Here is a 22,629-nt window from a genome sequence, read left to right as displayed (position 1 = left end):
ACGCAGTGTGTGGAGGGAAGATGTATGCATACTGCAGTCTTCCAGAGAGCCTTTTTCATTTTTTCTTTCATTTCTTATTGTTTTGTTGCTTAGATCAGTTGCTTGAGATCAAAGGCATTCTGATGGGACTGACAAGCACCTTTTTTTTTTTTTTTTTTGTGGGAAAGAAGAAAAAGAAGTCCAGAAAGTTATTTTGCACAACTTTCCACTGTACCATCTCTTTTAATTGAGTTTGGTCCTGTGATTAGACTAAAGTAACTGTTGATCATGTTTTTGGACAGGCTTTTGGCTTCTGCCTTTTGAAAAATGGAAGGAACTGCCTCCTTAAAGTGAGATCTTGTCTTTAGGGCTCTTCACCAGGCAGCACCTCCTCAGAGTCTCACCTATGACTGGATGAAGAGGATGACCATTATTTTTACTTTGTCAGTCCTGAGAGATACACTTGCTCATTCTCCGGTCACATCCCTATGCCTCTGGAAAACTCATCAAATCTGGGGCAGCCACCACTTTACTGGGTAGTTTTTTTGATAGTTCCTTGAAAGCCCTCCCTGCTGGGAGGCCTATGCATTGCTCTTGGCTGGCATCAGGCAGACAGGAACTGAATGGGGGCTTGGTTTCTGTGCTGTGCTTCAGCTCTCTGGCCTCTCATCTCCTTTACTGGTGTGCTGCCAGTAACAGGGGTTGTAAGTGGTGTAGGACAGGGACAGGCATTCTTCCTGCTTTTCCATGCAGGATGGGGGTCTGATCCCTTGGCGAGTGCCTAGAAACTACTTTATGGATTAATTCCTTCTTGGGGTGGTAGTAGGAATGAGTTACAGGTACCAGTGACTCCTTCGGAGGATCTGTTCCATTACTGACCAGTGTGCTTTGAACATGCATGGGTGGTGAGTAATGATAAACTTTCCTCAGTCATTTGGATTCTGAGAGCCAGCTGTATGCGAGTAACTGTTCATGAGCACTGAAAGCATCTGTGCCTGTGTGTGCATGTGCTGTGTCTCCAGGTGTTTTCAGATTAAATTCTCCCAGTGGCAGGACGCCTCATATTTCAATAAGAAATTCTAGATGATTCCCAACCAGTTTCTAAAATCTTACAGTAATTTTCAAGCTTTTGGCCATGTCGTAGGTAGAGCCCCATGGCTGCAGTGTACAGAAGGTGGGAGCTTGCACTGGGCTGTCTGCCTTCAGCCCAGCCAGAGTTGCCCTCTGTAGCACTGATGGATCTCCGAGCAAATCGCTCAGTGGCATTGCCAGGCTTTCAGAGGAGGACAGACCTACAGGCAGAGAGATCACCTTAATGAGAGATCATGTTTCCTTAACGAGAACGTCTGCATAAAGCATCATATAATCCAGCATATAATCCTTCCATGTCAAACCTGGAATGCTGAATCCTTGGTTAAGGTATTGAATGAGTGACGGTATTGTGTCCTTCTTTTTTTTTTTTTAAAAAAAAACAAACAAACAAAACAACCCACAAAACGTATGCTGTGCTAGAACTCTGAGCTTAGAAAATAAATGCTTAAAACCACTTTTGCCTATTTCAGGCCAACTGAGTTTCCTTCTTTCTTTCTCTGCACTGTATGTTGTAAAATGTTAAAAAAGATTTTTAAGCAGTAGACACTCAGCTTTGTTTTATGTGTATGCCTACTTCTGCATTCCATGTCTCTTGGGCCATAAATTACAAATGTTGATGGAGAGTGTTTGTTGGGGAAAAAAACCTGAGCCCAATTCCTTTGAAAAGTTATAATTAGAGATGGAAGCATTTCCGTTCCTTTGATTCCTGCAAATTCTAGTTACAGAGGCTACTTAGGAGTCCAGAAAAACTTGACCACTATTCCTCTTAGAGGTTTGTTTCACTGCAGGAGAGTGCTTTTGGGTAGAGTTATTTCAATAGCTTTTAGAGAGTTTCCTGATGCCTCACTATGGATGTGCTACAGAAAAATCCCAACTGGCAATTCATCCTGGAGAGCAAGTGTGGGGCAAGTGTCTGTGTTTGGGATGCAGAAGCACAAATGATCAGGGAGCCTGAATTCACCGAGATGCCATTTTTTTCCTCTGGGCATTCCTCCTTGCAGAGCTTGCTGCATTTGTGGCCTAGTTTTAATGAGAGATTTTTGACAGCAGTGGTGAATGCTGACATTTTCCCTTTTTTTTTTTTTTAATTTTTTTTTTCCTTCTTTGCATTTGAGCTGAGCACCCAGTGTAGCGAGGAAGCTTGAGGATGCCTGATTCAGCCCCTCTGACGGCAGGTACTAGGTCCTAGAGTCTGCTTTATAAACTCCCGAAGATGGTTAATGGTGTCTTTCCCCCATTATTTCTATTGAAGAGTAACTTCTGCCTCATCCTTCTGGTAATAGAAATGCTATAATTTCCAGTCCAAATTTACTTATGGCCTTTTTATTCTTCTTTGTTTATTTCTAGTCACTAATCTTGACTAGCCTTTTTTCTTCCTTGGTGTTTGCCTTTGACTTATTTCTGGATTGCAGTGATGACCCCTCTCAGTCTCTGGTTAAGCTAAAAAAAGCCGGCTACTCGTGTCTCACATAGAGGAATCTCCCTTATTCTGATTATCCTGCCAGTCTTCATTAGTTTCTGGCTTTTTTGGAGTTCAGTATGCGTGTCTGTTGAAGAGGGGCCCACACAACACCCTCTGTGTTCTGACTGGTTCCCCCAGGTTCTGGACTGTTTAAAATGGCTTTGCTCATCACAAGAGTCACATGTGATCTTCACTAAATACATGGGTTTGTTTTTTAAACCAAAACCCCAACCACCGTTCACTGAATGCAAAAGCAAACTCTTGTCTGTGCAGAGTAAGGAATAGTATGTAATTCTTTGGAGAGCTAAGGGATGGAATATGTGTTGGGACAGTCTGGGTGCCAAAGACATAGGAATGGTCTGATTCCCTTGCTACATCAGAGTGTGACAATTACTGCCACCAGTCCTTTGTACTTGTCTGTTCTACTTTAAGTTTAGGGCTCTGCTTCTTTAGGTAGGATGCTGATCTGTGGTAATGAACAGAATGTGTAAATACAGGATTTGTGGTTTGTGTCTGAAATATCTGATTGTTTGCAAATCACAGCAAAAGCTCCCAAACCTGGTGCTATATACTCCATATCGGAGCAGGATTTGCCAGGCAGCCTGGGTGCTTCACAGGTTGGCTATTGGGAGCCTAATGCAGCAGGGGATTTTCACTGTGCTGCTGTGGCACTTCAAGAAAGCATCTGACTCTTCACTTACAGCTGTTCAGCACAGCCAACGTGCCTAAGACAGAACAGGGTGGGGAGGTAGAAGGGCAAGCCTGGTAGGGGTGTCCAGCTGGCAGGAAAACCAGAACCAAATTGCAAGGTGAAAAACAAAGTAAGGTTTGGGAAAATCTGGCTGTGGTGTGCAAAAAAAAATAGTGAGTGGAATTTTTGTGCTATTTGAAGGTGTGCGAGGTGCAGGCAGCAAGTAAGAGTTTTGATGCAGCTGGAAAACATAGGTCAAAATTTCAGTCTGGGTAATAGAGAAATTGATGTCACTATGGGGCTTTCTGCCAGCTGAAGATCGGTCCTAATATTTGTTTTCCCAAGTAAAAGGGTTCAGTCAATCTTGCAGCCTGCCTAGAGAACAAAGGAGTGAGACAGATTTAATGCTTGTTCTGTTAATTGCCCAATGGCCATTCTTTCAGCACAGATCTGTGTTTATGTGCCAGAATAATTTGGGTTTGTGTCTGACACAGGAGATCTGACTTGTGGAGGGACTTCAGTCTGGCCTGTTATTCTTGGAAGACTGGGGAAATGAGGGCATATCCTCCCTGCCCTTATAGTCTGCAACTGAAGACACCTTTCAGGTAGGAGTTGTTTCCTATTGATGGCCAGAGAGGTGAGTGACATGTACGTCCTCTTCTACAGCAAAGTGAGAGGGCAAGAAGGAAAGAGAGAAGGGACAGAAAGGTCCTGAAGGGTTTTCTTCAGCCTTGCTTAATTTGGAGGTGACACTTCATATGTCAATTTAAATTAAGCGATTTCAAAGAGCACCCATCCCAGAGCCTCTGATGCACTCTTAAGACAGCAACTGGGGGGCGTGTTGGGTGACTGACACAGTTGAGGACAAAGAAGGAGGGACCTGCAGGAGGAGCTGAGGTGCTTCATGGCAGCAGGGCTGCTTTGTCCCCTGATGTGTATGATCGCATGTAATTACCAGGATGTAGTTCACCCCTGTTTTCTTTATCACATGTTTGGGCCTTGTGTTCTGGTGTGTTAGGTCCAGGTATCTTGTACTTATGTCATGGTTTTCTGCAACCCTGCTGATTTGAGTAAGGTTTAAATAGGAATCTTGTCTGGTTGTTGAACAGTTAATGTGATAGAAAGCTAACACCTGCATCTGCAGCCGTGTCCCCTCCAATGCAGCTCAATAGCATTTCATGATGGCAGCGAAATAATTCAGTAAAGCCAGGCCCTGCTCCGTGGGAGATGAATGAAGCTGAAGTGAAGTGGAGGTCACTCGTGTTAATCTGAAGCAAATAGGATTGTGGGGCTGGGGGAAGAGGGCGAACCTCCTTTTATGTACAAATTCTATAGCTCAGAGGCTTAGGAAACACTTCATAGTAAACATTTGCAAAGTATCCATGCCATTAACCTTTTCCGAGAATAAAGACAAATGGTTTTCCTGCTTCATTTTGTGCAGGTCTCGCATTTTAGTACGTATGCAAATTGTGCTGGGTGGCAGTGTCTCATACAAATAAGCTTGAAATGCAGAGGCAGCCATGCAAGCGAAATGGCTTGCCTTTCTCTGCAGCTGCAACGAGACTTTTATCACAGGAGGACCAGGCGGGGAGAGAGCCTGATTTGTAAGGAATCATCAGGAAGAGAAAAGAAAACCAGGAATAGTCCTAAAATGCTGGCACAGTAGCAGAAAGTGCTATGTCCATGCTACAGTGCTACCCTGTATTTTGATGACCTGGTGGGCATCCAGCATTGTTTTATTTTTCTTTGGGGTTTGGAGTGTACTTATCCTAACTTCTCAAGGCATGGAAATATATGAGCAGCTCATGGCTTTGCAGAACTGGGGAGGTGACTTTTGGGAAGAAGAGATGAACAGCACCTTTTTCAAATCAAGACCAAAATGAGCATGGAAGATAATACAGATATGAAACAGGCAGGCAACTTTGCAGGGATATTGACTGCCTCTTGTAAAGGCAGTGTACGAAGGCTGGGCGTTACATTGTGCTGCTTATGTTCTCTATCCCAGATCCTTTGCGGGGCTGTGAATCAGGTATTTCTACATTGTTTGGCATCAGTTGCTGATATGCCTGTATAGGATCATCCCAATTATAAGTCTTCTGTGTCTAACCCCTTTGCAATGTTTCTTTTATAAGAGTAGGGTACGCATCGGGCACTTACATTTCCAAGGGATGAGTCCCCTGTTCTCTCCATCGTAGGTTGGGCTTTCCTGTTAAGTGTGCCTGGAGCGGGTATCCAGCAGGACAGACTGAGTTTGACTTTCTGAGTCTGCAGTGTCTGTTGGTTAACATAGTGACAAGACCAAATGTTATTTAATTTTAGCGTTAGGTGACAGCCGAACAGAAGATAAAAGGGACTGGAAGCTGATAAAAGTTCATAAAGACGTGTGCTCCCTGGCTTTTGTTTGCAACCAGACCTTTCTGGAGTTACGGTCATTTGACCCTCCTGTGCTGGAGCAAACCAGCAGTGCTACCTGCACACCGAACGCGCGAGGGGCTCTAAGCAAGTGCGTGTATTGCAGTCTGGCAAGCAGGGGAAAGGGGCTATCTGGCATTCAGTTTCTTCTCAGTGTAGGTGCAGACAGCCACAGCTTGAACAGACTCCTTGCTTTCAGCTGGGTGAGCTGTGAGAAAGAGAGAACAGTGCAGCTGCAGATTCGCAGTGTGCCTCGCTGGATCTCTGCCCTCTTGCTCTTTGATCTTTTTTCACACTGAGTAACAGGCAGCATGACTGCAGTGTGATGCTCTGGCTGTAGCTGCATTGTCATGTTGGAAAATGAATTGCCTCAGAGCCTTCGGTCTGTCTCCTGGGCTATTTCCTGTTAAAACCAGGAAAGCTGGGATTTCCACGTGATTTTGAAGCTCAGAGCTCTGATGTACAGGGAAATCCTGTCTCTCTGTTCATTCATTGATGCTTCTGATCCCTCCATTTCTCTTACATTACCTCAAATGCTTTTGTAAACTTCATTTTCAAAGCACTATACCGTCTCATGGGCCACTGCTCACTTGATTTTCCTTGTGTGGACATCGTGGTTTAGTAGGAAATGCAACACTGGTTTGAAATGTTTGGCAGACGAGATGGGGAAAAATACACTTGCAAGTTATTAAGGGTGGAAGTGATGTCTTTTACCTTCAGAGTTTACAGATACTTTTTTCCCTTCTCATCAGCAAACACTTAGGCTTTTCAGCATTGTCTGCGTCCGGAGGGTGTCTGTCATGGCGGGGAATTATCTTGGACGTGCAGCCTATGTGAAGCTGCCTTGGGCACCTCCTGAACTCTCTGGCTCAGTCCCTCTGCGCACACTAGATTGTATCGTTTTTAGTATTTCACCTCCAGTCACTCATGAACTGATCCTGTGGTGGGAGACTTTGGTATTTCGTTTTGTAACTACTCATCCTCATGTGAACTGCAGTTTTCAATAAGAACCTTGGCTGCACTTTTCCTTTGGTAACTGAAAACCCCCTTTCCCCAGAGGTGATGGCCTGTGCTCATGGCACCTCTGCCTGTGCGGAACAGGTGAGTGATGGCAACAGTGGGGTTTTTCTTGTGAGCTCCTGATCAGACCCTTAAAACTCACTGAAGATTAAGCAAGTTAAACCCAGCTTTTTCTCCGACCAGAGGGTTGCCCTCTAAAAACAACCTTTATCCAAAAAAGCTCTTTTATTGTAACAGAGTTTTCCCAGTTGTTAGGTTTTGTGTGTGGAGGTCGAATCTTTGGTTAATGTTTCATTTTTGTGGCCTGTTGTAAGTTGTTTTCCTTCCATTCCTACCGTGTTGCTGGCAAAAAGGGAGGAGAGATATCATAACACAAGTAATTCCCTCACTTCCCCAGCTTCACTGTGACACAGAGGAATGTGATTGACACTTGTTTTTTGCAGTTTTTGTCAGAAGTAGTCTTTAACTGCAGCCATTAAAAGCATATTGGACTTGTGTGTCCATTATAATTGCTATGGTGCAGGAGCTGCTTTCTAGAGGTGCCAAACACTGTTTTACCTGGGAACTTCATTTGAAATAGCAAGTGTTTGGTGCTTCTAAAACTGGGCTTACTGGGAAGGGAGCACTGGGAGGAGCCTTTTGTGTCTTCATTTCTCTCCCTCTGCTGCTCCAGGCAATTATATCCACTGATGCTTTCCACGAGCGTACTAGGTGCCGGATTGAAATCACTGGGTTTCTCACCCCATCACAGGGCTGTTCCACTCTCTCCAAGGTTAGAAGCTGTCTTCTAGCTTACAGTTTAAACTTATGGGCAACCTATACCTGTTGTCCACATCATCAAGAAAGAAAGGCAAGATGCAAAAGCTGTATTTTAATTAGGCCACAATCTAATTAACTCACCTGTGAACACAGCCAGCCTGCACACTGTGATTTTCTTGCTCATTCCCACTTCTTTGGGGATTTGTTACCAACCTTTCTCTCTCTGTGGGAGGAATGTAGAAGCCAGGAGTTTTGAGCTCTGTTTCTGGCAGTTTTATTGATTCACTTGTGACCTCGTGCAAGTCCCTTTGGGTTTTGCACGTAGGGCTTTACAAACGTAGGAGAGATATGAACATGCTTCCTTCCTTTCTCAGCATTTATTGTGATCCCTAATTAACACTTAGAAAGCAAGGGACTTTAAGCTACGGGGTGCTGCAGAAGTATATTGCTATGGGAATACAATTAATAAATAATAACACATATGGCACAGGAGTTCCCAAACTGCATATTGCAATGGTTTATTTTTATTATTTGTTTACTGCATACAGTCTATATGAGTCATACTAAACATTTCCTTAATTTTCATTACTGCTGGAGAAACCCTGGGTAGGCAACATTAATATTCTACCTCCTAAAGTACTGACTTAATGGCACTGTGATCCCAGGTAATGGGAAACTGTTACTACTGTGTCCTGCTGTTCTTTGGCTGCCAGTTCTCGTACTCCAGCTCTCCCATCATGGCCCTGTTTGCAAGAGGATGGTTCAGTTCTAACCAGCTTGTCTGACCTCCCATGCAAAACAGATCACAAACTTTTATCCAAAGATTTCTACTTCTATCTCAATAACTTCTGCTTCGGTTAGAGCGTGTCATTTAGACAGACATCCAGTGGGGATGCAGAAACTAAATCAGAGAAAATCTACTGCTTCGCTTAGTATGTTATTTCAGTGGTGTATTGCTTTGGTCTAAGAATGCTCTCCTTATTTATTTTCAGCCTCCAGTCTTTGTTGTGCTTCTCATTATGCTTTTGTTTAAAAAAGACTCAGGCACCCACTAATCTCAGTTTTTTTCACTGCACGGGTACATACAGACTGTGATTGAGATGCATCTTAACCTTCTCATTACTAAATTACAGGCACTGAGCTCATTCCAGCACTCTGCAAGATGGATTATCTGGACTTTAAATTCTTGTTTTTTTCTCTTTTGCTAAACTATGTGCCATCAGCCATTGTTCTGTTTAGAGTGAGCACCAGAACTGACACTACAGCAACCTGATAATGATGGTTAATCACTCTTATCATCAAGACTGTGCATAACTCACATGCCTTCCTGGGAAAGTTTAGGATCTAAGCCTCTTGCTTTGAGGTGGCTCTTTGTAGGATGAGTATCTATTTCTGGATCCAATTATAAGATTGTTTCCTGTGTGGTGAAGGTGAAAAGTAAGCAGAAGAGGGTGACCATCAGGGAGAGGACAGACGGAAAAGGAAGGGAGAGGGACACTGGATGCTGTGATCTCAGGGAAGGCTACAGTGTATGTCTGTACAAGGCAATAAGAGGAGCTTGCCCTACGGGGCATTAATTGCAAGCATAAAAGGATGAGTTTGTCTCCATGTCAAGGACAGCCATGGAAGGAGAACACAAATTCTAAGCCTGTGCGGCTCAGAGATGAAGTGGCTCTACTCTTCCCAGAGCTTGTGTCAAGGAGACTTTATCCATCTGTGATTGTGTTGCACTTTTGGATGCATTTCATCCTCTGTACTTGAGTTCTTTGCTCTTCATCTCTTAGCAGCCTTCGTATTACTTGACAGTTAGATTGGCATGTTCCCACTGTTGCCAGCTTCTCTAATTTTGCCAGACTTTTTTCATAATGCTCCCATGAGTGTAATTATTGCCCTGATGAGGATAGATGCTGCATGGCTTTCCTTCTGTGGGCAGAGCTCATCTAGCACAGGGGCTCTGCTAAGTCTCTTTGACATTTTGGGGGAGCAAAATAACTAGTAGTATCTGGCAAATGTTTTTGACTTGGGCCTCTTTAATGAAATATTCCTTGGTGCAAAGTGTGCAGGTTTGGGTCCCCTTGATTCTCTATGCCAGGAAAACTGGATAAATTATCCATGTTTGTCCCGTGATGGTTATCACTCCAAATGTGGTGATTAGGGATGAGATCACTCATGGTAGAGCTGTTCTTTCTGGCTCTCAGCACACTCTGCAAGATACGTGGGCATCTGAGACTTGAGGTTTTCTTTGCAGCTGAAATCATTAGAAGCTGAGGTTCTGGAGGGCAGACAGTATTTGAGGAAGAAGCCAGTATATGTATAGGTTGGATGGATATTTTTTTGCATTGATGTCGTTTTATCCAGCTAGCAGAAGCATCATGAAGAATCTCTTGAGGTCTCAAGTGTTTCCTTAACTGTTCTCCTTTCCCTACCAGGAGAACATGTTCATTTTACTTAAACAATTCTTGTAGGAGATTATAGAATGAATCCTGATTTATTTCCCGCAACTGACAAGAGCGGAAAGGATGGGATATTGGAGAAGGCACAGACGTTTTCCTCTACTAGGGAGAGGACAGGAGCCAGTGGTACCTGTGTGCTCTGGGTCTGGAGAGCTGCACACCCCACAAAGTGGCTTTGTAAAGGTTTATTGGGGGAGAAGGTGCCAGTAGATGGCACTCACGAATACATAACATTGACTCGGGGTTTTGCAGAGCCACAATCACTTCTTTTGGGCACGTGTAGCAAAAAGAGCAAAATAGTGCAGCATTTACATGCTGAATTCACAGACACGGCTCCAAGGCAGGTGGCCAGTGCTGCAGTAAGCAGATAGCCTTCGGGCTGGTGAGCCCAGGAGGTGGGGAGGAGCAATTGCTGTCTGTTAAAGAGAAAACTGATGATGCCCCTGGATTTGATGGCCATCCTCATCCCCCACCTCCCCCTACCTCATTTCCATTCAGAGCAGCTCACCTTTCAGGCCTTGTTGGTACAAGGACACTGGAGGGAGGTTAGTGACGTGGGCCTGACAGTGTGGTGGTGGCAATTCTGGACAGGTAATTTACTGCAGGGTCAAAATGATTTTTGCTTGGAAAACTACAAAGTAAAGCAGTACAGGAAGTAGAATCCAAAATACAGTGGGTCATTCTGCAATGCTAACATGTATACGGGACTGGCTGTGCCTCTCCATTTCTCTTATGTAGGGTAAGGTTGATCTGTTTCTCTTTCTCTTTGTCTTGTTTGCATGAGGTTTGGGTAGCTCTTGGAGCAGAGTTATAACAGATCAGCCACTGCCTGTGGGCCAGCACCCGTAAAGGAGGTACAGCAGGGGACAGGGCAGATGCAGATGTCACCCTCCATTGTGCCCCCTCTGGGGCTGCAGCCCACCTGAGGTAGAATTCAGTTTCATATTTTTTGAGACAATAGAGGGAGGAAAATACCTATGTTACATGTGAGCCCTTTTGGTTTGTGGTTTGCCTTTTTGAAGCATAACCAAAAGAGCTCAAGGGCTGTGAAGCTTGAGATGCTTTCAGTCCCAATGCTTTCTGACATTAAACCACTAAACAGCAAACAGATAACACTTTTCTCCTCCTGTCTCCTGAAACCATCCAGCTGACCCTGAGCAGATCACTTGGGTGCCAATGAAACACAGTTTCGTAGTCCCCTTCCAAGGGAACTGGTGTTGGCATTGTGATTTTCCACCTCCCCAGGGAGTGCCGAGGGTGGCAGTGACAGGAGACACAAGCTGGGGTGTGCAAGGCTGCCTGTCTGTGCCAGCTCTAGCTCAGTGGGCTCTGGCAGGCACTGGCACTGCCCGCCCTGCGACTGAGAGCAGTTGGGCTTCCAGTCATGCCTGCCCAGTGCCCCTCTCCTTGGACAGGCCAGTTCAGCTGCTCGCGGGTGCAACAAGTGGCCAGAACTGGGGCTTTAGTCTGCCAGCATTCATCCCTGATGGGGAAAGCAGTGTCATTCAGCTTCCATTAGAAGACAAAAATGGCATCACAGGCCGTCTGAGGGCACATTTTCAGCAGTCAGAGTGAAGGCAAGGTATGGGCTCTATTTTTGAGCCAGAAGAGCAGTCTGTTCCTGGTCCATGGGACTTGTCAGACCAGCAATGATTAGTAAGGTAAAAGCAAAGGCTGCAAAGCTCCTCCTGCCCAGCTCTGGTGAAAGAAGGTGACAAGGGATTCATTGTGCAACCAGGAGATATTGGCAGCAATAGCATGAATCAATGCCAGTCTTTTTTGCCGTAGCAATTGTCCAGACATTTTGTTCACAGCTGTAGTTCACTTTACTGCACAGTCAATCTGTTCTGGACCATGAACCATTTCGAAAGGAGCGTGGCTGACACGTAAAATCAAGTGGGATGGCACAAAGGCTGTGTGCAGGATTAAGTGTGAAAATCCATTTTGCTGGTACAGGGCCTGGGGGAGGCAGGTGATGAAGGGACTGGACCTCCAAAGGGCAAGTCATCCTCCTTCCCTCTCTCTCTTCCCTCACTGCAGACACTGGTGAGCGTAGCTAAGATTGTACAATCGCTTAACTCCTTGTGAGGTGGAGGAGCTGGGTCCTACATGCCTCAGCCTGAACTGACAGATCAGATCTCTTATGGGAGGTACAGGCCATGTCTTGTGTGATGACAAGCTTGAAGGAGTGGGGACCGGGTCTCTCTGATGTCTGTGTGGAAAAATGAACAGAGAGCTTTTGGCTTAGTTGAAAGCCATACTGCCTGTGTCTTACTTACCTTCTTTTGTGTTGCATACTGCAGCCCAGGCTTGATTTGTCTGCCCTGTGCATAGGGAGAATGGGATGAGGCTGTCTGCTGATGGTCTCGACTGTAGCTTGACCTGCAGGTGTCAGCTCAAGGAGGCAGTGTGGTTAGTGTGACTGGGCTTGGCTAAGGTGGTCCCTTGCAACCTTCTGTCCAAGTTAATGGGAGCTGAAATGTTGGTGATGGGTGAGCCCATCCTGCTTGGAAACATAGGTCTCTATTCACTAGCTTTGAGTCTGTGGCCATGTGTCACACTGTCCTATAAAGAGTGACTGTGCCCTGGAGCTGCCCTGCCCCACATCAGTCCTCGAGCTCTGCCCCAAGGAGCTGCTGTCTCCAGAAATGGCTCCTTACCTGCTGTGTGCAGCCCTCTGAGATGCAACAAAGAGCACGTGTGCCAGAAGGATGGTGCTTCTCTTCTTCTGATGATGAGGAATTTGTCTGGCATTTCCTCCCCTGCTTTGCTGAGACTTTCTGAACTTCTGGGATTTCCTCCCCTCACCATGGGACAGCAGTTATTCCTGCTGGGGCAAGCACCCATTGCTCTCCCTTGGGCTGTGCAAGATAACTGGCCTGTTTCCCTGGTGTGGAACCAACGGCTGTGCAAGATGGCTAACAAGAAGAAGTGAGGGTAGCAACGAGAATAAAAATGTGTGAACAAACATCTTGTTTTGACTGCAAGGATGCACTGAAGCAGAAGAGTCTGGGTCCCGCAGTAAGCCAGAGGCAGACTGGATTGGCATTCAGACTGGCAGTCGCACAGTAAAGCAACGCTGGTAGCATGGGAAAAGTGAGGGCAGGAGCCCAGTCTTATTTACACTGGTGTAAACTGGACTAATGTTGGACTGGACTAACTGGACTGGACTGGACTAGACTGGACTGGACTAACCTATTACATTTGGCTGCATCCTGTTGGCTGGAGTCCAGTCTGGCTACGTGGCACCAGGAGAGCAGGCAGGATGCCACTGAACCCAGTGCTGGCCTTTGCCTCTGTTCCTCTCTGCCAGTGGCCTCAATACAGGATGGTACCTTTCGCTGTAAAGATTGTTCCTACGGGACCATTATCGGCTTACCAGATACCAGGAGCAGGGGGAGGCTATTGAGTGTGGTGACCCCATCCTGGTGGGCTCCGTGGGGCATTGGCAGAAGCTAAGCATGATTCTCAGAGAAGGTGTCGAGTGACACAGGTGGAGTGGGTGTTCCAATGAAACATGTTGCTTTTTCTTTCATCAAAAAATAAAGTAAAGGTATTTAATTTCAATTTCTATTTTAAGGGTGATTGTTCTTGGCTGGGTTGGGTCCCTGTAACACTTCACAAAGTGACTTGAGACAGTTGAAGGCTGTCAACACACCCCAGTGCAGTGACACATCCTCTCATGCAGTGGAGGATTTTTCGGGAGGAAGGTTGATGACATATCCTTGCACTGAAGGAGCTCAGACTGGCAGGAGAACTTATCAGCTAACTGCAAAGGCACTTCAATGACAAGGAAGGCTATCTTGGTACTCTGGCTACAGGTTGAAGAGATGAAAGCCTGCTGTGAGATCTCTTCATAGAGAGAAATTAATTTGTTCATGGAAGGAGACTGTTTCTCTGTTTTTATGGTAGATTTACCAGGAACCGCTGAGCTTTGGATTTCATGGGTACCAAAGGAAAGAAATATCTCATGGAAGACGGGGGTTAGTAGAACAGTTAGGCAACCATGCAGGTTTGTAGCTTTTGTGATGCGTGAGAGCACACTGTTGCTGTGACAGGGATTCCCTGACCCCGTAGGAGCTTCTTGTCTGCCCAGGTATCAGCGGGCCTGGGGTGGAAGGGGAGTCTGACGTGGCACAGCAGCAGTGCAGAACAGGTTGAGAGCTTCAGTCAGTCCCTGTCTCCAGTGGCATTGATGTCATGTGTTTATCTTGGAAATCAGACTCTCCAGCCCAATCCCATAAATTAGCAATTCCAATAAAAATAATAATTGGATTCAGTCCATTGCATTTAACATTTTAATGTCAGCTGGGGATTTCTTCCTGATCCCAGCTCTTGATTAGGTGACATCTTTAAACACCAGATTAATAAGCCTGACTGTATTCTCTGAACACTCAACATTCACAGCCAGAGAAGAGGGCTGAAATGGAGTGCTTTCTGCACTCTCGTGCTTTATATACTTCACTGAAACTGGTCAAAGGTCATGCTCACGATTCTTGAAATATTTTTTTCTTTTTACACTTGGTTTTCATCTGAACTGGATGGAGAACAAAACTTTCCCAAATTTGCCATGAATTAAGTGTTCTCCCATCCTGTGGGTGCACACTAAAATTGATGCTTTCTTGAGTTTTTTAAAAAAGCTGGTCACTGAAGGTGGTATGAAAAGGTCTCCACATCTAAGACAGGTCTCACCCTCTCTCTACGGACTGTCTTGGGTTCAGAGTCTCATGAACATATCTTTCCTTAATCTTGGGGTCCAAAAATCTTCTACTGCTCAGATATGACTTGTTAAACCTGGGTTGTTTTGTACTCTGAAAAGCATAATTTTTAGAAGAAAAAATCCCTATTTTGCCAGAAAACTCATGCTCCACTGCCTTCTGGAACTGCTCTTAATTCTGGAGATTTTTTCTGGGATTGTGGCCTTCTGTTTTCAACCCAATGTTTGGTCCTGTCTATGCTATGTCAAAACAGACCTTAAGTTTCTCTGTGACATGAAAGATAAATCTGTGGAACAAACTTCTCCTTGGTGTTTGTACCTGCACACATGCTTAGCTGGGCAACCAGCCTTCACTATTTCTTGTGGAGTTCTCTCTGTGGCCAAACAAAACCAAGAGTTTGTGGACAAGTAGAAGTGAAATACTGTTTGGCACGATCAAATCTATAAGCTCTCACATTTTACTGGCTGTGTCCTGATGTATAGTGAGCTTCAAGTGTGTGCAGAGATACAGGGGAGAAAGGGAAGGAGGGTGCTGGAAGGGTTCACAGCCAGCGATGAGAAGAAGTGGGTATCCTCCTCTAAAGAAGTAACTGCACTGAGGATGTGTTGGAGGTAAGGTTGTGTTTTAGGGTCTAGTAGCTCCTTTTGGTACATATAAGTTCTCCATGGCACATTCTCCATGTACTATTGTGATGTGGTCAGTCTCATAAAGGTAAAAGTCGTTCCTCTGGAACTAGTTCCTGAAATCTTGTTTGAGGTGTCTCACTAAATCGGGTTTCAGAGGAATCTTTTTCTTCAGCTGTTGCAAATGGCTTATATCACAAAGGCAGTCTCAGTCCTGTTGCTCTAGCTGGTGTTAGGCACGCTGAAGAAGAGAGGGGCACTTCAGCTAGTGCAGTTGATGCCTCTGCTATAGCTGAGAGCCATTGATTCTTTAGCCCAATATCAAATACTTTGCCGGTCAGCAGCCAGAGAGTTTCTTGCATTTTAACTTTCCAGGTGACAATCCCGGTAAGCTTGGGAAGGGTATTCTCTAAGGCACACGTTCTCTTTCATGCTTCTTCTGATTGCTTCAGTCTAACAGGCTAGCAACCCTTGTCTCCACTCTTCCAGCTGCTGGGAGGACACTGCCCTGAGCCAGCATGGTAGTAAAATCTAACTGTCGTGGGGTATTCTCCAGGCAATGAAGTCTTCATTCGTGGAATGAGAACCACATAAAGACCTTTTTCTTCTCCAGGCCCTCTGGGCTGATGTTATCCCGATGCCTATAGTACCTTTGCATTGCAACATATTGGTATCCCGGCATTCTTCAGTACCCACATGCCATCACGCAGTGCCGTGTATTTGCCATCCATAGCACCTTTGTTCATATTCACTCGTGACATCAGTGGAGTTGCCATAGCTGTGAAATCAAAGTTCCTACTGACCTAGTATGAGCTTAGTTCTCAGATTCACAACATTTGTTGTGGGAAAAGTGAATCTTGAAGAGAGTGTTGAATGAGTAGGAGAGGCCACATGGAAATAAGGATCTGCTTTCATTTACGAGGATGGGAAGGAACCAGCAAAAATGAAAGCAGCCTTAGCCGTCCCATCTGCTTTGAAGGAATAATTCAGATACACACCCCCACCCCCCCGCCGTGATACCGTAGCTGAGGGCCTAGCGTCTCTAAGGGGTGCAAACCATTACGAGTTTTTCTGTGCTGTAGGCCAGCCAGAGGTAAGTCAGCCCAGGGTTGGAGGCTGTGTGACTGGGTTACCGTGGGAGGGTGTCCAAGCTACAAGAATTCTTTGCATGGATACAAACTTGCAAAGTCCCTGCTAGCTTTGCTGTTCTCACACCCTTGGGTGATGCCTTCATCATATGCTCCTAGCAGCTGGAATGCTAAAAGAAGGGTGATAGTTCGAGGCTTTAAAAACAAGATAGTATTTCCTCCTCAGGTTGCCTGTTTCTGGATGTGAGTCTGTATTGCCAGACTATTTTGTAGGGCATTGCTGCCCCCCTTACAGGTTGGCTCCCTCCCCTCTGCCATGGAGCCTGTCTCAGGGTAATAGGGAAACCCTGGACTTCAGTGGCATCAGGCTTCCCAGCTCTCCCCAGAATACTCTGAAGACAGCAGGAGATTATGGATGGCAAAGTTTTCCTGGCAGCTTCTCGACACTGCTTCTCTTCCACAGCAAACAGCACTCCAGCCTCCTGTTTCTTCAGTCCAGAATCATCCCTCATGTGAAATCTTCTGGTGATGGAGTGCAAAAAAGAGGTCTGAATCCCTACCTAAGCCTTTTCTGTTCCTGAAGCACAACCGCGTTGAGTGGGAAGGAGACAGAGAGGAAGATTTTTTTTATTGCAAACATGTCTGACCAGGAAACAGGCATTAAAAAAAATTCAATAGTGGCTTCACTGTAAAAGCTGTTAATGCCATTTCATTTTCTAACAGCCTTGTTGGCTTTATTCAGTTCATTTTCATAAATCAGACCACCTATGTACCTTCCCTTTTGATACTACGTTAATGTGGTTTGGTCTGGGATGCTGAGATGCTCTGGACAGTCACAGATTATATGTTGGCCTCCATATACAGCATCTCTAAACCCCCAAAATGCCAGGTACCACTGATGGTTTACCCCGTTCAAATATGTACATCGAGGCAGGTCGCCCCACTGGCACCTGTGTTCTCAGCACAGGGCTGGGCTCAGGTGTCAAAAGCGGAGGGCTGTGCAGCCAGGGCTGCTTCACGCTTACTCTGCCTCAGTGCTGCACTAATTAGTCTTAATGATTACTTTGAGGTGAGTGTAAATTAAAACCCCAGATCCAGACACTGCCAAAGTGTGGCTAGCCCCGAACATAGCCTGTGTAATGGTGACATTTCGCCTCTTGAGCCTTTCTGTCTTGATGTCTCCCAGCAGGCACAAGAATTGGTATCGTTCCTGCTCATAAGGACTTAAGGAAGAAAAATGGAGAATGACTTGTGTAAAAATCTAGTATGTTGGCAAATGCTTTTCAGATCAAAACAACCATAAACAGCTTGGAGAAGAGTTTTCATCTCTTCTCCAGATGTCTTGCCCAGCTCTAGGCATTTTACAGGTTGAAAACTGAGGCACAGTGATGTGTGGCTGTTCCAGTGAAGAATCAGTGTTGAATGACGACTATTTTTTGAGGAGAAGATAAATTTGCTGCATTTGCTAATCTCACTGTGGTGGTTTTACTGACAGATTTTGCCCTTAAAGCATACAGCAACATAGTTACGCATATCTGTTCCTACGTGAGAAGTAATCACCTCACCTCTGCTGCAACACTGTAGTGCAAGGGGTTGTGCATGGTCGTGTATCAGTAAATCTGGTGTTCATGGTGGGCTGTGGTAGCTTGGCCACACTCCCCTGGGTCTGGGGTGACACACTGCGTCTGAGTCTTGTTCTCTGACACCAGGAAGGACTAGAAACCATTCTGTGCTGTTTAGATAGGGAGGGTGAATCTTGGTTTTCTCAGTCGTGAGAGCAGATTGAATTCAACATCTTTAGCCGATAAAATCCAGCAGGCAGGTGGGTCATCTTTGCTTGTGTTCAGCTGAATGTGATGTTCCCCATGAAGAAGGATGGGAGACATTAAGTGCAAACCAGACAGGATTGGACTTTATAGGGGGTCTCCTGAAAAATTCTGAATCCTGTTGATGTTTCTGCAGGAAGCTGTGGTGTGTTCTGTTTACAAGCTGTGTTAAGGTGGGGCTTGATACATTTAAGCTGTTAGTCCTGCTGCTCCTGTTGGAAGGTGATTTAAATTGCAGTTTACAACAAAAAAAGGGCCTGGGAGTGACACTGGGGATCTGTGGGAGGCAGTCTTGCTGGGAGGTTAGAGCACAGCTGCCACTGAGCTGCTGCCCAGCCCTGAGCCACTGCAGCAGCTCTTTGCCTCATTTTTCCCAAAACCGGAGGAGCAATGCTGCTGGACTGTACAGCCTCTCCTGGGGAAGAATCACTAATTACAGCTCGGGCAGTGTTTCAGAGCACAGGTTTATGCAATATCGGCTCATATTGTTTCCCTCTTGCAAAACCCTGTTCCAGGATGGGGATCTCTTTGCAGACATTCCTGTCCCGTGTTTCCTTTCTGAGAGGCAGGATTTGTCAACCCGGTGCCTAATACTAGTCTGAGAGTATTTCTGTTATAGGTAATGAACTATATCTCTGTCTTAGCTTTGAATTTTATATTACACACGTCCCCACAGTAGGAGAGCACTACATTCAGTTTTATCAGTTCCTGGAGGTGGATTATATCCCACTTGATCGTTTACAACAATTGTGAAGATTCAACAACATTTTAATGAGGTGTAGCAGTGGTATATTAAGAAATATATCTATTAAATGCAGTCTTTAGTAGTTGATTGGTATTTAATTGGCATGTGTTAATATTCTTATTACATCTCAGTTAAATCCACAGTTGAAGCATTAATTTTGAGTAGGAAAATTGCGAATTGAGGTATAAATATGAACTAAAATAAAAGTGCAGCTGCTTTTAATATGAAGACTTTGTTAATAAAGTCTTATACTGACTTAAGCAAGTGTTCACAGTAGGTATTTTTAAAACAGATGAAGATGACATAAAAGAAACATTCTGTCAATTATTGCTGTAAGATTCATAAGGAGTTATCTATGGAGGTAATTTCTATCTCCTCTTAGGAAAGATTCAGACTTCATTTTGCGGAAAGTTTTTTTTCTAAAGTGTGTTCCTTAACGTGACTGTGGGCATTTTTCTCCAGGGACCTGGTTTCAGGCATCAGTAGTTTGGCAACCGAGCTTCTCCAAGCTTCACTATCCATGAAAGTTTCAGACTGCAGCACCCCAATCCACTATTATTGCAGCCAGTGGCAGATATCTTGTGGGTTTGCTGCAAACAGGGTGAAACCCGTGTTTCACAAGGACAGGATGAAAGACAAAAAGTTTCCTGGGGCGAGAAGACAGTGTGTGTGTTGATCCTGGGAGAAGACGCTGTGTTTGGTGCCTCGCATGATCCCCCAGGCTCAGTCTGCAGTAATGACAAGGGGACATCTCTGTCCTGCCTTGTCGTTCTTGCACCTGAGCTGAGAGGATCCTCGGGACAGCGCAGTCATGCATGAATTCTCTTCCAATGATCTGCATTTGCTGCCAGTGCCTGCACTGCCCTGTGCAGGGTCTGCAGTACACGTACTTCCCAGTGCCCCATGGCATGGTGGTGGGAACATGTTCTAAACGTTTGTAGAAGTTTTCTGCAAATGGGGTAAACTGAGACACAGAGCGGTTCAATGACTTACCCTCTAAGAGGCAGCATGTGAGGCCAGTGGCACGGTGGGAAGGCCTCTGGGTGCCAGCCTCACCCTGTCACTCATCCCTGGCTGTGTTATTGCCCTGTGCCCGAGTGAGCCCTGGGCACCTTCACCGCTCAGGGACTCGAGTCGTTCCCAAGCAGTGTTCGTGTGTCCTCCTTGCTCTGCCTTTGCCTGGATCTCGGCAGATCCCAGATCCCACAGCTGAGCAGTTGTGACCCCCTCACTGCTGGCAGGCAGCCTGCCTGGTTCCCATCGCTACGTGTCGGTAGGTGGTTCCTGTCTAACGAAGCTCCCTTCCAAGGGAGGCTGTTGACATGCTCCGCCATCGCCAGATGGTCCCCTTACCTCTTCTGCGCTCACGCTCCCTCGGAAACATTAATGATCCCTAAACCTCTCTGATGGAGGGGCTCCTTTTTGTGACAACCTCATTACGTGGTTATCAGGAGCTGCCACTATCCAGGTTGTCACGACAACCAGCCTGATTCAGAGCCGCTGGGAAAGGTCTGAACCTCAGGCAAATAACCAGCCCCAGCTCCCAGCAGATGCTCACCCGCAGCCAATCGGCGGGGCGCTGGCAAACCATGACATCATGGGCTGAGCAGGCCCCAAATTTTAATTGTTAGCTTTCAGCGTCCCTCCGTGTCCCTTTCCCCCTGCTGCTCCCTGCAGCAGCCCCCCCGGTGCAGCTAAGGCAGCCCTGCTGTGATACCGCTTCAAAGGGCTCCGGAGCTGCCTGGGCTCAGCAGGGCTGGCGGAGGAGCCCCCCCAGCCCCCCACGTAATGCAGCCTTGGTCGGGAGTGGGGGATGTGGCACGGGCAGAAAGCTGCAGGGTAGTGTAATACACAGAGCTGTTAGGAGCCAGAATAGGTTGATGCTTATTGGGGTTTTGTTAATGGGGATGGGAGTTAGTTGTCAGAGTTAATTTTATCTGCAGGACAAGCTCTCTGGCAGCTACCACTAAGCATGGGAGATTAATGGGATCCTTACCACCCCCACCCCCCAACTCATGAAACCCTGCCAGTCAGTCCGAATTGTCACATTGTGTCATGTCTGCCAGCAAGGTGTGATAAACGCAGCAGAACCAGCTCTGTCATGGATGGAGAATGTGTCCACCTTCCTGCCCTGCTGAAGCAGAGAGGGGTTTGTTCAGTGGCCTTGTGCCTTCACTGGGGTGTGCCTGAGGCTTCCCTGGAACCGCATACCCCATTAAGGTTACATCCTACATAGCACTGGCCAAGGTGTCCTGCAGGTGTGTGGCTGTGGAGCCTTCCTGAATTCCTGCCCTCCTCCTTCCCCATGAAAGCAGGATCAGGCAGCTCTTTGGAGGGATTTCTCTTTTTGCCCAAGAAAGACTTCTTTTTTTTAACTTCTGGCCATCCTAGCTAAGTGTACATTTGGGTTCTGAAAATGCTGGTGCTTGGTCTCTTTTACCGAGATGTTTAGCCTTGCACACCTCTCTTACACAGGGAAGGGTGCTGGTAGTTTCAGGCAGTGTCTGCAGAGCTTGCAGCACTGCAATCAGTTTGGGAGGGTCTGTCTGATTAGATCTTAAAGGTGAGCTTACATGGCTTCTGGCTTCTGAAGTCCTCAGACATCTTTCGGAGGAGCAAAGGCTACCAGAAGGCTATTTGTTGCTCAGAGGTAGTATTTATTTCTCTTGCTTTGCTGCACTGGCTATCTGGCCCTGTGTTTCTATGGGGCTGCATCTTTAGGGAGGAGTTGTCCCTGGGCCACTCTTGGTTGGGGGGATTACTTGCCCCACAGAGGGGCTGGGGAGCTTGTGCACAGCCCGGCACAGAGACACCCCAGCACGATGGTCCTGATACAGCCAGTTCTACCTTTTTAGCACAGGAGAAAGGAGCTGTTGGGGCTGGCGGTGGACCTGGTCCAGCCAGGTCCCTCCTGCTCCTTCTCAGGCTCCTAAAGCATTGGGCAATGGGGCTCAAGTTAGGGCAGCTTCCGAGGTTACTTTTGCAGGATGAGACCCTTTCTTAGAGACCTAGCTGGCTCCTGAAAAAACAGGGCTTAGGCAGGTCCTGTGGGTCCAGAGGCCAGACCTCAAAGTGTTTCCAGCTAGCTTTGACACCCATGTGACAGTCACACAGGATTGACTTCTAGCAGGGACTGGCCTGCGTTCCCGTGCCCTGTGGGGACAGAGCTGGCACTCTGTCCACGTCTGGCCGGGATCAGGCTCAGCGAGACTCTGCAGGTCTGGCCCAGCCCAGCCCGTCCCAGGTGTCGGACCCGCGGAGCGAGTCCAGCTTGCACTGCCGAGCCCCGCACCTGGGGGCTGTGTGGGTGCCCTGGCCGTGCAGCCACTCGGCTTTTTCCCTCTCCCAGCAGTGTGCCGGGAGCAATGTGCCCGTTGTCAGCACACCTGGCTGCTCACAGTGTGCGGAGGAGCCCTCCAGCTCCGGCGGGGTCAGCCTCATGTACAGCTGGGGTGAGGGGCAAGAAAGCTCTGTGGTTTGGGCAATTTCCCCTTTCTGGCTTTTGCCTTTGCTTCCTCTCTTTGTCTGCTTTCCTGGGAAGGCATGGGACAGGCATGGGGCATCTGCTTCCTATCGGGCATGGGACAGTCGGCTTCCATCCAGCAGCTTAAAGATAGCTGGAAAACCCAGGAAGGCCAAAATAGGACAGGTTTGAGGGCTTTGTGGTCTCGAAAGGCCAACCCCAAAGGCACAGGCTTTTAAAAATCCTCTGTGATTTTCAGGAAAAACACTGTGCACAATCAACATTTGCAAGGTTTTCT

At 46.5% G+C, this 22,629-nt stretch overlaps 1 protein-coding gene across 2 annotated transcripts in view; it reads left to right on the top strand.

Moving 5' to 3' along the window:
- PAK3 (p21 (RAC1) activated kinase 3) overlaps window positions 1–22,629 on the top strand; it is a 149,881-nt gene that overhangs the window by 39,075 nt on the left and 88,177 nt on the right. The window contains exon 2 of one of the 2 annotated variants that reach the window (XM_074602082.1): window positions 3,719–3,829. The exons of the other annotated variant lie outside the window; for it this stretch is intronic. The gene's annotated coding sequence lies outside the window, so the exon portion shown is untranslated. The remainder of the gene's footprint in view (window positions 1–3,718; window positions 3,830–22,629) is intronic. 2 annotated transcript variants of the gene reach the window in all.

Source organism: Larus michahellis, chromosome 9 (assembly GCF_964199755.1).
Source record: "Larus michahellis chromosome 9, bLarMic1.1, whole genome shotgun sequence".
In the NCBI taxonomy this organism is placed as follows: Eukaryota; Metazoa; Chordata; class Aves; order Charadriiformes; family Laridae; genus Larus; species Larus michahellis.
The sequence above is the reverse complement of the archived record's forward strand: the minus strand, read 5'-3'. Positions and strand labels throughout refer to the sequence as shown.